Genomic DNA, 12593 nt, shown 5'->3' on the forward strand with positions numbered 1-12593 from the left:
CTAGGGCACCTACACTAACAATCTCCCACTTGCACTAGAGCCAATCACCCATATATCTAATACCCATGGAACTAGTATGACCATCGTGCTTCTGCTGCGACAAGCCTTTGGTCAGTGGGTCTACAATGTTATCATTTGTATGCACTTTACATATGTGTATATCACCCCTTTCATTAATCTCTCGAATAAGGTGAAATCTCCTGAGTATATGTTTAGCCCGGGAGTGTGATCTAGGTTCTTTAGCTTGTGCAATGGCTCCATTATTATCGCAGTATAGAGCAATGGGATCTGCGATCGATGGAACCACTCTCAAATCAGAAATGAAATTTCGAATTCAAACAGCCTCCTTAGCTGCTTCACAAGCTGCAATGTACTCAGCCTCCATTGTAGAATCAGCTACTGTTTCTTGCTTTGAACTCTTCCAGCTTACAGCACCTCCGTTTAGACAAAACACAAAACCAGATTGTGATACAGTATCATCTCTGTCTGTTTGGAAACTTGCATCGGTGTAACCTTTTACAATGAGTTTCTCTTCTCCTCCATACACCAAGAATGAATCTTTAGTTCTTTTTAGGTACTTAAGAATATTCTTGACTGCCGTCCAGTGACCTTCACCCGGATTAGACTGGTATCTGCTCGTCATACTCAAAGCATACGAGACATCTGGGCGAGTACATACCATTGCATACATGATAGATCCAATTGTTGAAGCATATGGAACTTTATTCATGTGGTCCTTCTCATCCAATGATTTCGGACACTGGTCCTTAGAGATCGTTATCCATTGAGACACGGGGACATATCCCCTTTTTGCATTTTGCATTCCAAAACGATGCAAAACCTTATCAATGTATTTGCTCTAACTTAGACCGATCATCATTCTAGATCTTTCTCTATAGATCCTCATTCCTAGAATGTAGGATGCCTCTCCTAAGTCTTTCATGGAGAAATTGCTCCCTAACCAAGTCTTAACAGCCTTTAGAGAAGGTATGGCATTCCCCATTAGTAGTATATCATCAACATATAGTACTATGAATGCCACATAGCTCCCACTAACCTTCTTGTAAACACACGGTTCATCTTCGTTTTGAACAAAGCCATACTCTGTGACTATTTCATCAAAACGGATATTCCATCTCCTAGAGGATTGCTTCAATCCATAAATGGATCGACGCAATTTACATACCTTTCCAGCATTCCTTGGATCGACAAAACCCTCAGGTTGTGTCATGTACACATCCTCTTCAAGGCTTCCATTAAGGAAGGCTGTTTTGACATCCATTTTCCAGATTTCATAATCATGGAATGCTGCAATGGAAAGTAAAATCCTTATAGACTTGACCATAGCCACTGGTGAGAAAGTTTCATCATAGTCAATACCATGAATTTGTTTGAAACCTTTTGCAACCAGCCTAGCTTTATAGGTCTGAACATTTCCATCCATGCCCTTTTTCTTCTTAAAAACCCATTTGCACCCTATGGGTTTTACCCCTTCAGGTGGATCAACCAAAGTCCATACTTGGTTTTCGTACATGGAATCTATCTCGGATTTCATGGCTTCAAGCCATCTCTTAGAGTCTGGACTGTTCATAGCATCTTGGTATGTGAGAGGCTCATCTTCATCTATGAGCATCAAATCACCACACTGAGTCATGAGAAATCCATATCTCTCTGGCTCATGGCGAAATCTACCAGATCTACGAACAACCCGTGTTTGTTGAGCATTATCATTATGCTGCTCTTGTTCCACTTCAGGTTCAATGCTATTTTGCGGTTCTCGATCTTCATCGAGATCTATAGTTCTCCCACTGTTTCTTTTGGAAACAAAATCTCTTTCCATGAAGACAGCATCTCGAGCAATAAACACTTTCTGCTCAGAAGGACTATATAAATAATACGCCTTTGTTTCATTAGGGTATCCCACAAAAATGCACTCTTCGGATTTAGGTCCAAGCTTGTCAGATTCTTGACGTTTCACAAACGCCTTACATCCCCAAACTTTCATAAGTTCATGCCTGACCGTTTCTCCTTCCATATCTCATATGGGGTCTTTTGAACCTTCTTAGTAGGAACACGGTTAAGTGTGAAAGCCGTTGTTTCTAGAGCGTAACCCCAGAAACTTATTGGAAGATCTGCATGACTCATCATCGATCGCACCATGTCCAACAAGGTGCGATTTCTCCTCTCTGAAACTCCATTCCATTGAGGTGTTCCTGGCGGAGTGAGTTGTGATACAATACCACACTCTTTCAAATACTCTCTAAATTCGGTGCTTAAGTATTCACCTCCACGATCGGATCATAAGATCTTAATACTTGCATCTCCGCCAATTTGCTTCTCTACTTCAACCTTGTATTCTTTAAATTTTTCAAAAGAATCGGATTTGTTCTTCATAAGATATACATATCCATATCTACTGAAATCATCAGTAAATGTTATGAAGTAGTAGTAGCCTCCTCTAGCCATTACACGCATTGGGCCACATACATCACTATGTATTTGAAAGGCATATGTCATAGCCTACTCGTTTATTCGAGTATTTAACTCAACTCAAATAAGAATGTAATAAGTAAATAGTGGATTAATCATCAGAGAGATCTCACAATGTAACATCTGTCAAAGAATAAAGAAACATTGTTCATCTGTAGACTTGAAGATTCACTGGAAGAAGTTCAAGAATTTGATCATGCCTCAGTGATATAAATCAAGATCGTGGATTTAATCAAGTGACAGAGATCTCGTCAAGGTATCATTTATTACAAGGATTCAATCAGAATATCAAAGTCAAGACATGAAGAAACGTCACCAAAGTTAGTCACTCATGAACCAGACAGTACATCGAGTGTCAGCATTGAAGTGGCGGAATTGATTCATAAGTCTCAGTGACTTTCAGAAGATTGTCAGAAGAATGGATGCTGCTAAGGGTTAGTATTAATTCTCTATTAATTAATTAAGTCATATAATTTAATTAAGAAAATAAATTATATCTGCAAAGATTAATTTATTGATTAATTGAATTAAATTGATTAATTAATTTAGAATTAATATTAAGGATTTACAAGATTTTAATTGGTTTAAAATCTGCTTAAATTCAGCAAGACAATTCATTTGAACTAGTATGACAATCGGTATGACAATTGATAGTCATACCGAAAGTCATGCCAATACATATAATTGTCTTATTAGAATTTCTGTTTAGATTAAAATCAGTTATTAATTCAGCAAGACAATTTATTTGAACTAATATGACAATCGGTATGACAATCTATAGTCATACCGAAAGTCTTGCTAGCTCATTTTTAATTGTCTTGCTAGTTGTAAACATTGTCCTACCGAAAGTCTCACAAGATTAAAGGATTGTCATTCCAATTCAATCTACTCGGCTGTGTTGTTTAAAAGAAGCAGAAGACCAGTTCATAAAAAAGTAGCAGGCAATCAAACAGAATACATACTCAAGAACAAAAAGAAAAAGGAGCAGAAAAATATTACATCTCATCTGCAACTTCAAGATCAATTTCTAGATTGTAAAGTTAAATCCAATCAACTAGAAATACTTATCTTGTTCTTGTGTATCAATCTAGCGGATTAAAATCCCTAGAACTTAATCTCAAATCGCATTTAGCATTTGATCTTTTAATTACAAAAATAGAAAAAGTTCATGTCGAATTTATTCTAGATTTGTAATAATTGATTTGAGATTAATCCCTTGTAACCGATACCGTAGTTGTAACACCTTTCAAGTTTAATAAAAGTTTTATTTAACTTGAATTTTGTTTCACAATTTTATTCCGCATTTTATTCGATTAAACGGTATTGTTTGCATTCAACCCCCCCTTCTACAAACAAATTGGGACCTAACAATTGGTATCAGAGCCTTCTGATTAACGTACAAATCTAGATCCTAGACTTTTATGTTTCTTTCACTTCTTGAATTTTTTATTCACTAAAAAAATTCATAATGACTACACAAAAAGTTGGAACCGTTAAAATTCCACTTTTCGATAAAGAAAATTATGTTATGTGGAAGAAGAAGATGCTACTGTTTTTACAGGTTGCTAATCCCAAATATTTGCAAGTGTTGAAGAAGGGTCCAAAAATTCCTATGGTTATGGAACCAGAGGTAATAGAAAATGATGTGGTGATCACCAAAGCGAGAACTTATGTGAAGGATCCTGAGGACTTCTCTCCTGCTGAAATAGAAGAAGCTTCCCTGGATGCTAGCCTTCAATTAATCTTAGTAGATTCCCTTAATCCCCTGATGAATAGATATGTGATGAATTGTAAAGATTTCAAACATATCTGGGAAACTATTGAGATTATTAATGAAGGCACAGAGGAAGTTAGGGAGAACAAACTAGAAATCCTAACCTCTGAGTATGAATACTTTAAATCCAATCCAGGAGAAGGAATCACTGAAGTGTTTGAGAGGTACAATGCATTGATCAACAACCTGAACATTAATGGTAAATACTATTCCATCAGGGAGGTCAACAAAAAGTTCCTTTTAACACTGCCAACTCATCTCGAACATAGAATCACTGCCATAAGAGAAGCAAGAGATCTGAGTGAGATTTCTTTGGAAAGGCTCTATGGTGTGTTAAAGACTTATGAGTTGGAGCAGATTCAACAGAAGGAAGTTTACGGGAAAGGAAGAGTGGTCAGCACGTCTACTGCTCTAGTAGCTGATGAACAACAACAACAACCACAATATCAACATCAATCTCAACAGTCAGAAAGAATGGTATAGTCTTCCAAGGTTGAAGATAATGTGATAGTAGCAGAATTTGATTCTCCTACTACAAATCAATCAGGAGATGATTATTATTCCTTGGAAGAACTGGAGCAATTGGAGGATGAGTCAATGGCCCTGATTGTCAAGAGATTCTCAAATTTCAGATTCAAAAGGAATCCCAAGTTCAAGTACAAGTCCAACTACAACAGATTCCAGAAAGGTGGATCTTCATCCTCTAACACCAGCAGTGGTGGGTATAAAACAGGGATGGTTGATCGAAGCACCATTCGATGCTTCAACTGTAATGAGTTGGGACACTTTGCCACAGAATGCAGGAAGCCAAAACAAGCTAGGAAGAACTCTTACGATTCTAATCAAAAGAGTAAATCTGAAAGGGCGTACCTGGCAAAGGGAAGAAGCTGGGATGATACTGACAGTGAAGATGAAGAAGTTGGGAATCTTGCTCTCATGGCTAGTAATGCAAGCACCTCATCGTCAAGAAAAGAGGTAAAATTTACTGATGCTGAATTAGTTTATCATCTAGGAGGTTCCTTAGATTGTGCTCGTCGTGATAATGAATTGTTAAATCAACAAATCAAAGACCTTGAGAAAGAGGTCAATGAATTAAGACTTGTGCACATTAATCAAGATAAACTAAAAGAACAAGTATCTTTTCTAGAGAATAGAGTTGACTGTTATAGACAACTCGAAACTATTCTCAAAGACAAGATCACCGGTCTTGAGGCTAAGGTTAAAGCTTACTTTAATTCTTGTTCGAAGTCCAAAGAGTTTTATAATAAGCAGGCTGTTAATCAAACACATGGAATAGGTTATGATTACAATGCTGCTATTGGAAAATTAGGCATAAACTCTCCTCCTCATGTATGTGCTAAAGGCAGGGAAGTACCACATGTGCTTAAGGGTGTTGATGAACCCCTCTATAAAGAATCAATTGCTGAACCATTTGATGAGACCTCTTTTATTATTCAAGAAGAAATCCGTGCTGAAGATAATGCTAATGGGAAAGCTGTCTCCAAGTCAAGTGTGTCAAAAGTTCCAGTCAAGGTTGTGAAAGCAACTGAGACTAACTCAGACACACATGAGTTGGATAACACAAATGCCATGTCTACCATGCATAAGTTGCCTATTGTTAATCCTTCTCATAAAGCATGTGGTGTTCCTGATTGTATGTCTTGTGCTTTTAATCTGTTGTTTGCTTATTTTAATGGTAAGCATGTTTCTAATGATAAGACTACTCCTCGTCAGCATGTGAATAATAGAAAGCATGATAGGTCTAAGACTGCTAGTCCTCCTAAAGCTAGAAAGGAGATATTTGTGCCTAAGCCTAAACAGAAATTTGATAAGGCTGTTTTAAAGGTCAAATGTTCAGTCATTGAGAACGTTGAGAATAGTGAAATTAAGAATGTTGTTTTGCCTGATAAAGGCCAATTTTACAAGTATGCCGGACCCAGCCAAGCTTGGGTTCCGAAGAAGTTCTAATCCATTTGTATTGCAGGGCATTAAACAGGTACAACCGGTAGTGTGGATTCTTGACAGCGGATCGTCAAGACATATGACCGGAGATAGAGCCCTGCTATCAAATGTGGTTGAGAAAGCTGGCCCAGTGGTTACCTTTGGAGATAACAGCAAAGGTTTAACGGAGGGATATGGCTGTTTGCAAGCTGGAAATGTTATCATTGAAAATGTATATGTTGTGCAAGGACTTGAACACAATCTGCTTAGCATTAGTCAGTTCTGTGACAACGACTACAATGTTTTATTCGACAAGCTGAAGTGTCAGATTCTGCACAAGAAAAGTGAAAAACCCTCCTTAATGGGAATCCAGAAAGGAAATCTGTTCGTAGCTGACATGAACTCTGGAAGCAATCTTGAAGTCAATTGTTTCTATGCAAAGGCATCGTCAGATGAGAGTTGGCTATGGCACAAGAGACTTTCCCATCTCAATTTCAAAACAATGAATTCTCTTGTCAAAAGAGAATTGGTAAGAGGTCTGCCTCAGCTGGAATTCTCTCCAGAAGGACTATGTGAGGCTTGCCAGAAAGGAAAGTCAAAGAAAGCAAGTCACAAAGGCACTGACACATCTTCCATAACTGGTGTTCTGCAATTATTGCACATGGATTTATTTGGTCCAGTTAATATCCTTTCTATGTCAAAGAAGTGTTACTGTCTTGTGATAGTTGATGACTATTCCAAGTATACGTGGGTTTTATTTCTTCACTCTAAGGATGAAACACCACAAGTTGTGATTGATCATATCAAGATGATTGAGTTAGATTCTAACGTCCCTGTTAGAGCAATAAGGTCAGATAATGGGACAGAATTCAAGAATGCACTTCTCAATGGATTCTGTACAGACAAAGGGATTACCAGACAATTTTCAGCTCCTAGAACCCCTCAGCAAAATGGAGTGGTAGAAAGGAAGAATCGTACATTGATTGAAGCTGCAAGAACGATGTTAAGTGAATCAGGTCTTCCAATGTACTTTTGGGCTGAAGCTGTCAATACTGCATGTTATACTCAGAATCGAACTCTAATCAACAAAGACTTCATGAAAACTCCTTATGAGATTTTGAATGAACAGAAACCTTCTATCAAATACTTTCATGTATTTGGTGCCAGATGCTTCGTGCTCAAGGATGGAGATGATCGTCGTGGTAAGTTCGAGGCAAAGGCATATGAGGGTATTTTTGTTGGATATGGAAGAAGATCATATAGAGTGTATATCATTGATCAACACAAAGTAACTGAAAGTGTCAATGTTACATTTGATGACACTAAACTCCCTAGTATCCAAACTGAAGATCCTTCTGAGAAACTGAAGTTTGATGATACGTCAGATTCAGAATCAGAACATGGTCAAGAACCTGAGGTTGTTGCTGGTGAAGAACCTGTTAATCCTGATGATACTCAAGGTAATAGTGATGGAAACTTTGGCAACAATGAAGATACCACTGCTACTGACGGAGAATCTTCAAGTCAATATGGCAACAACTCAGGGGGAGATGCTGAAGGATCATCTAGTAGGACACAACATCACAATGAATTTCAAGGCGAATCATCAAGATCAAATCTTCCAAGACAGACTGTCTGGAATAAAGCTCACCCTTTTGAGTTGATTATTGGTGATCCAGATGTTGGAGTCAGAACTAGACGTGCTACTCAAAATGAGTGTCTGTTCTCAGGATTTCTTTCTGAGATGGAACCTAAGAAAATTGAAGAAGCACTGACTGATCCAGATTGGGTGATTGCTATGCAAGATGAACTCAATCAGTTTGAAAGTCAACAAGTCTGGAAACTGGTACCTAGGCCTGTACACAAGAAAGCTGTTGGTACTAGGTGGGTATTCAGGAATAAACTAGATGAAGATGGTGTGGTTACAAGAAACAAGGCAAGACTGGTAGCTAAAGGGTATTCTCAAGCTGAAGGCATTGATTATGATGAAACCTATGCTCCAGTGGCTAGACTTGAGGCCATCAGGATATTTCTGGCATTCGCAGCATTTTCAAACTTTAAAGTTTATCAAATGGATGTCAAGAGCGCCTTTCTGAATGGAAAGCTGGATGAAGAGGTATATGTAGAGCAACCTCCTGGTTTTGAAGATCCAGATCATTTGGATTTTGTCTTCTTTCTTTTCAAGGCTATCTATGGGCTAAAACAGTCTCCAAGAAAATGGTATGACACTCTCTCTGAATTTCTTATTGAAAATAGCTTTATTAGAGGTGTCATAGACAAAACTCTCTTTTCTAAAACACATAAGAAGGATACTATATTAGTCCAAGTCTATGTGGATGATATAATATTTGGGTCTACTAATGATAATCTCTGTAAGAGATTTGCTAAGTTAATGCGCAGCAAGTTTGAAATGAGCATGATGGGAGAGCTGAAGTTCTTTCTTGGATTACAAGTAAATCAAAGGTTAGATGGAACATTTATTTGTCAATCCAAGTATCTCAAGGAACTCCTCAAAAAGTACAATCTAGAGGATTCTGCATCAGCAAGGACTCCATCAACTACAGCTGTCAAGCTTGGACCATGTGAAAACTCCATTAAGGTAGATGTCACAAGCTACAGAGGTATGATTGGCTCGTTACTCTATCTTACTGCAAGTAGACCAGATATTATGTATGCTACATGTTTATGTGCAAGGTTCCAAGCGGATCCTAGAGATATTCATCTCGTTGCTGTTAAACGAATCTTAAGATATCTTAAGGGAACACCAAATCTAGGTATTTGGTACCCTAAAGAATCTGGTTTTAACCTTGTCGGATATACAGATTCAGATTATGCAGGAAGTGTTGTTGATAGGAAAAGCACCTCAGGAAGTTGTCAATTCCTAGGAAGCAGGCTAGTCTCTTGGTACAGCAAGAAACAGCAAACAGTTTCCAACTCAACGGCCGAGGTTGAATATATTGCTGCTGGAAGCTGCTGTGCTCAGATCTTGTGGATTAGGAACCAACTACGAGACTATGGCTCTGTATTGAACAAGATTCCTATTTTATGTGACAACACAAGTGCAATAGCCATCACCAACAACCCTGTGCAGCACTCGAGGACAAAGCACATTGACATCAGGTATCATTTTATTAGAGAGCACGTCATGAATGGTACCGTTGAACTATTTTTTGTTCCAACAGAAGAACAAATAGCAGATATTTTCACTAAACCACTTGACGAATCCACATTTACCAGATTAGTTGGTAAATTGGGCATGTTGAATAGTTTTAGTGATTAATTTAGTTAATATCTGAGATCTGTTCTTGAATGAATTTACAAATGAATTTTTCATAAATGAAAAATTCATTTGCAAATTTATGTTATCATTTTATCATATTTCTTGCTTATTTCTATGTAATATATATTATCTTATCTATTTTTATTTTCCCTTCTTGTTAATTTAAAATATCTCAGAATATTTTATTTTCTCTAAAAATATTTTTCTATGAATTTTATTTGCTAAAATTCAACAGAAATCTATTTTTGGAATAAAAATAATAAATTCTGATATATTGTCTTTGGTTCTGTAAATATTATAGGTCTGTATTTCAGTTTTGCTATTTTGTTATATAATTTATGTACATATTTGAGTGTCTTTCTACTGAAATGACAATCGGCAAGACAATTGAAATTGTCTTGCTGAAAATCATTTCAGTACTTATATATATATATACTTATTTTCATATTAATTCTGTGTGAAATCCTTTTATTTCCAGAATGACAATCGGCAAGACAATTGAAATTGTCTTGCTGAAAGTCATTTGCGAATATAATTGTCATTTCAGTGTTTTTCAGTATAGTTTTATACTGGCAAGACAATCGGTATGACTATTGATTGTCTTGCCAGTTATAAACATTATATATATATATATTATTTTATTTTATACTGGTATGACAATCGGTATGACTATCAGATTTTCATACCAGTTATATATTATCACTTGTTTTATTCTTATTCTTTTCGGTTATTTTCTTTCTTTTGCCTGGTATGACAATCGGTATGACAATCCAGGATTGTCATACCAGCTGTTATATAAAGGCGTTTGTTGTTTTTTTTACCATCACAACAGTTTTCTTTTCTTTCAAAAATTCGAACAGTTTCCTCATTCTCTCTCTTCGATCAAAAACATCTTCAAATCTGTTTTGATTCTCCTTTGCTCGAGTTTTTACTCAGCTTACTAATTCATCACTTTGTGGTATATACATACAAGTATATACATACAAAGGTGCTGTTGAATTTTTGTTAAATCTATATTTTATTTCGATTTGTGTTTGTTGATTTTGAGCATTTTTATTTCTTATTTTAATTTCTGATTTGTGTCGTTTGGTCTTTCAAAACTGTGTTTGTGAGTTAGGAATTTTAACAAGATACATTTCTGTCTAAATTTTTCGATTATAATTAATTTAATTCGAATTATTAAATAAATTTAATTAATTCGAATTTTCTTAATATTATTCTTAAAATTCTGAAAGCGTGTGTCTTATTATTATTTTAAATGGCTCTCAATTTCCAAATTGTCGCGCATAATCAGGTTGGTTATTTTAATCCGGAAAAATGTGATGTTGAAAAATTTAAGCCATGGATTAGATTTTTAAATGACCATTCGATTGTTAGCTCTGCTATTAAATCAAATGTGATTTTAAACGTCGATCTACTTAGAATGATTTGCACAACCTCTACTGTGGCCGATGATTCAAAATCTTTTTCATTCACCGTCGCAAACACACAGTATGTAGTTGATGAAACAATCGTCAATCGTGCGTTAAATTTTCCACTAGACAATTTCTGTAATTTACCCTCTGAAAATGATATCACAAATTTTTTCAATGCTATTCACTATCAGGGGGTGATCAATTTAACCAAACTTTCTAAATCAAATTTGGTGTCTGAATGGGATATTTTCTTCGATACACTTTCCAAAGTGTTTGCCAACTGCACAAAATCCAATTTTCATAACATCACTTCCACTCTGCAGTATATTGGTCTTGCGGTTGTTTTCAATCAAAGGATCAATTTTGGCAAACTACTTTTTCCCATTCTCTTGAGACGTCTAACTTCTGCTTTACGTGATCATTCTACAAATCGTAGGGTATCATGTTACTATGCTCGTTTTCTCATGCTTATAGCAGATCATCTTCTCACACCTGATCACAAAGCCCTTTTTGCTAACTCTGCAGTAACCGAACCCCCTCCAGTTAGCAAAAAGATTTACACTCGCCAAGACACAACCTTCAAATTCATGCAAGTTCCAGTACTTGTATCTGCTTTCATGGCCACTTATATTCCTTTACCTATTTTCAATCTTCCCGGCCATGAACAGCAACATCAACCTCCAGTGGTTCAAGCCACCCAGGCTCCTCCAACATCAGATGCTCTTCCATTACAAGTAGTAATTCCTCACTCTCACTCCCTTCCTACTTCTGTTGAAAGACCCCCAGTGGTTGATAGGGCTGACCATGAAGTTGTAGAACCACAGCTTCAATCCCAGGTCATAGAGCCAAACACAGAGTCACATTCTATCTCAACCTCTCCCCCACTGTCTAAAATGTTACCCAGAAGATTACTAGGAAGTAGTACATTGTTAAATATGAGTGAACCCTCAGCTCTGCCTCCTCCTAAGAAAAGAAGAACATATTCTGAGGCATCTGAAAGCCCATCCTTGTCCTCCCAACAGGACATGGACTTTGAAATGGCCAATGAACAGTTACTAGAGGCATTCTCTCAACAGGATGCATCTATTGAAATTCGCCATAGGGCCATGGCATCTTGTACTGAGTCAGGCACAATTCCATTACTCACAATGGAACCATACACTTCCCCAGATCATACTCAGGACACACAGCGAGGAGTGCACGTAGAGTCGGTTACAGTGCCTGCCATAGTTACGGCAGAAGAGCAGTCACATGCTTCAGAGGGAAAATCTGACTCTCCGCCATCTTTAATAGAGTCATTTTCTCCCCTCCCAGATCAAACACCTCTGGCTCCCTTATGGGATTCTCCACTCGCAGATTTATCTGGAGAAAGTGGAGGGCAACTCGGTCAATCTATCCCTGAAGCAATTCAGACATCTATTCCAAAAGATTTGATAGTATTGACTGAGGATCGGGACTCGCGAATTCCCATTGCACCACCACTTACCTCTCTTGAAGAGGCTAGGGTGATTTTTAATGCAGGTACAGAAGAACAGCAACAGGAAGACTCCTCACGAGCAATTATATTGAGAGAAACACATGCACGTGAGATGAGTGAACCAAACACGAGTGAAATTCAGGTGAGAGCACACACAGACACTGATACTGTAAACCTGTTAGCTCAGATTGCTGCCCTAAAAGAAGAACTTGCTAA

Source organism: Apium graveolens, chromosome 4 (genome assembly GCF_009905375.1).
Source record: "Apium graveolens cultivar Ventura chromosome 4, ASM990537v1, whole genome shotgun sequence".
Lineage (NCBI taxonomy): Eukaryota > Viridiplantae > Streptophyta > Magnoliopsida > Apiales > Apiaceae > Apium > Apium graveolens.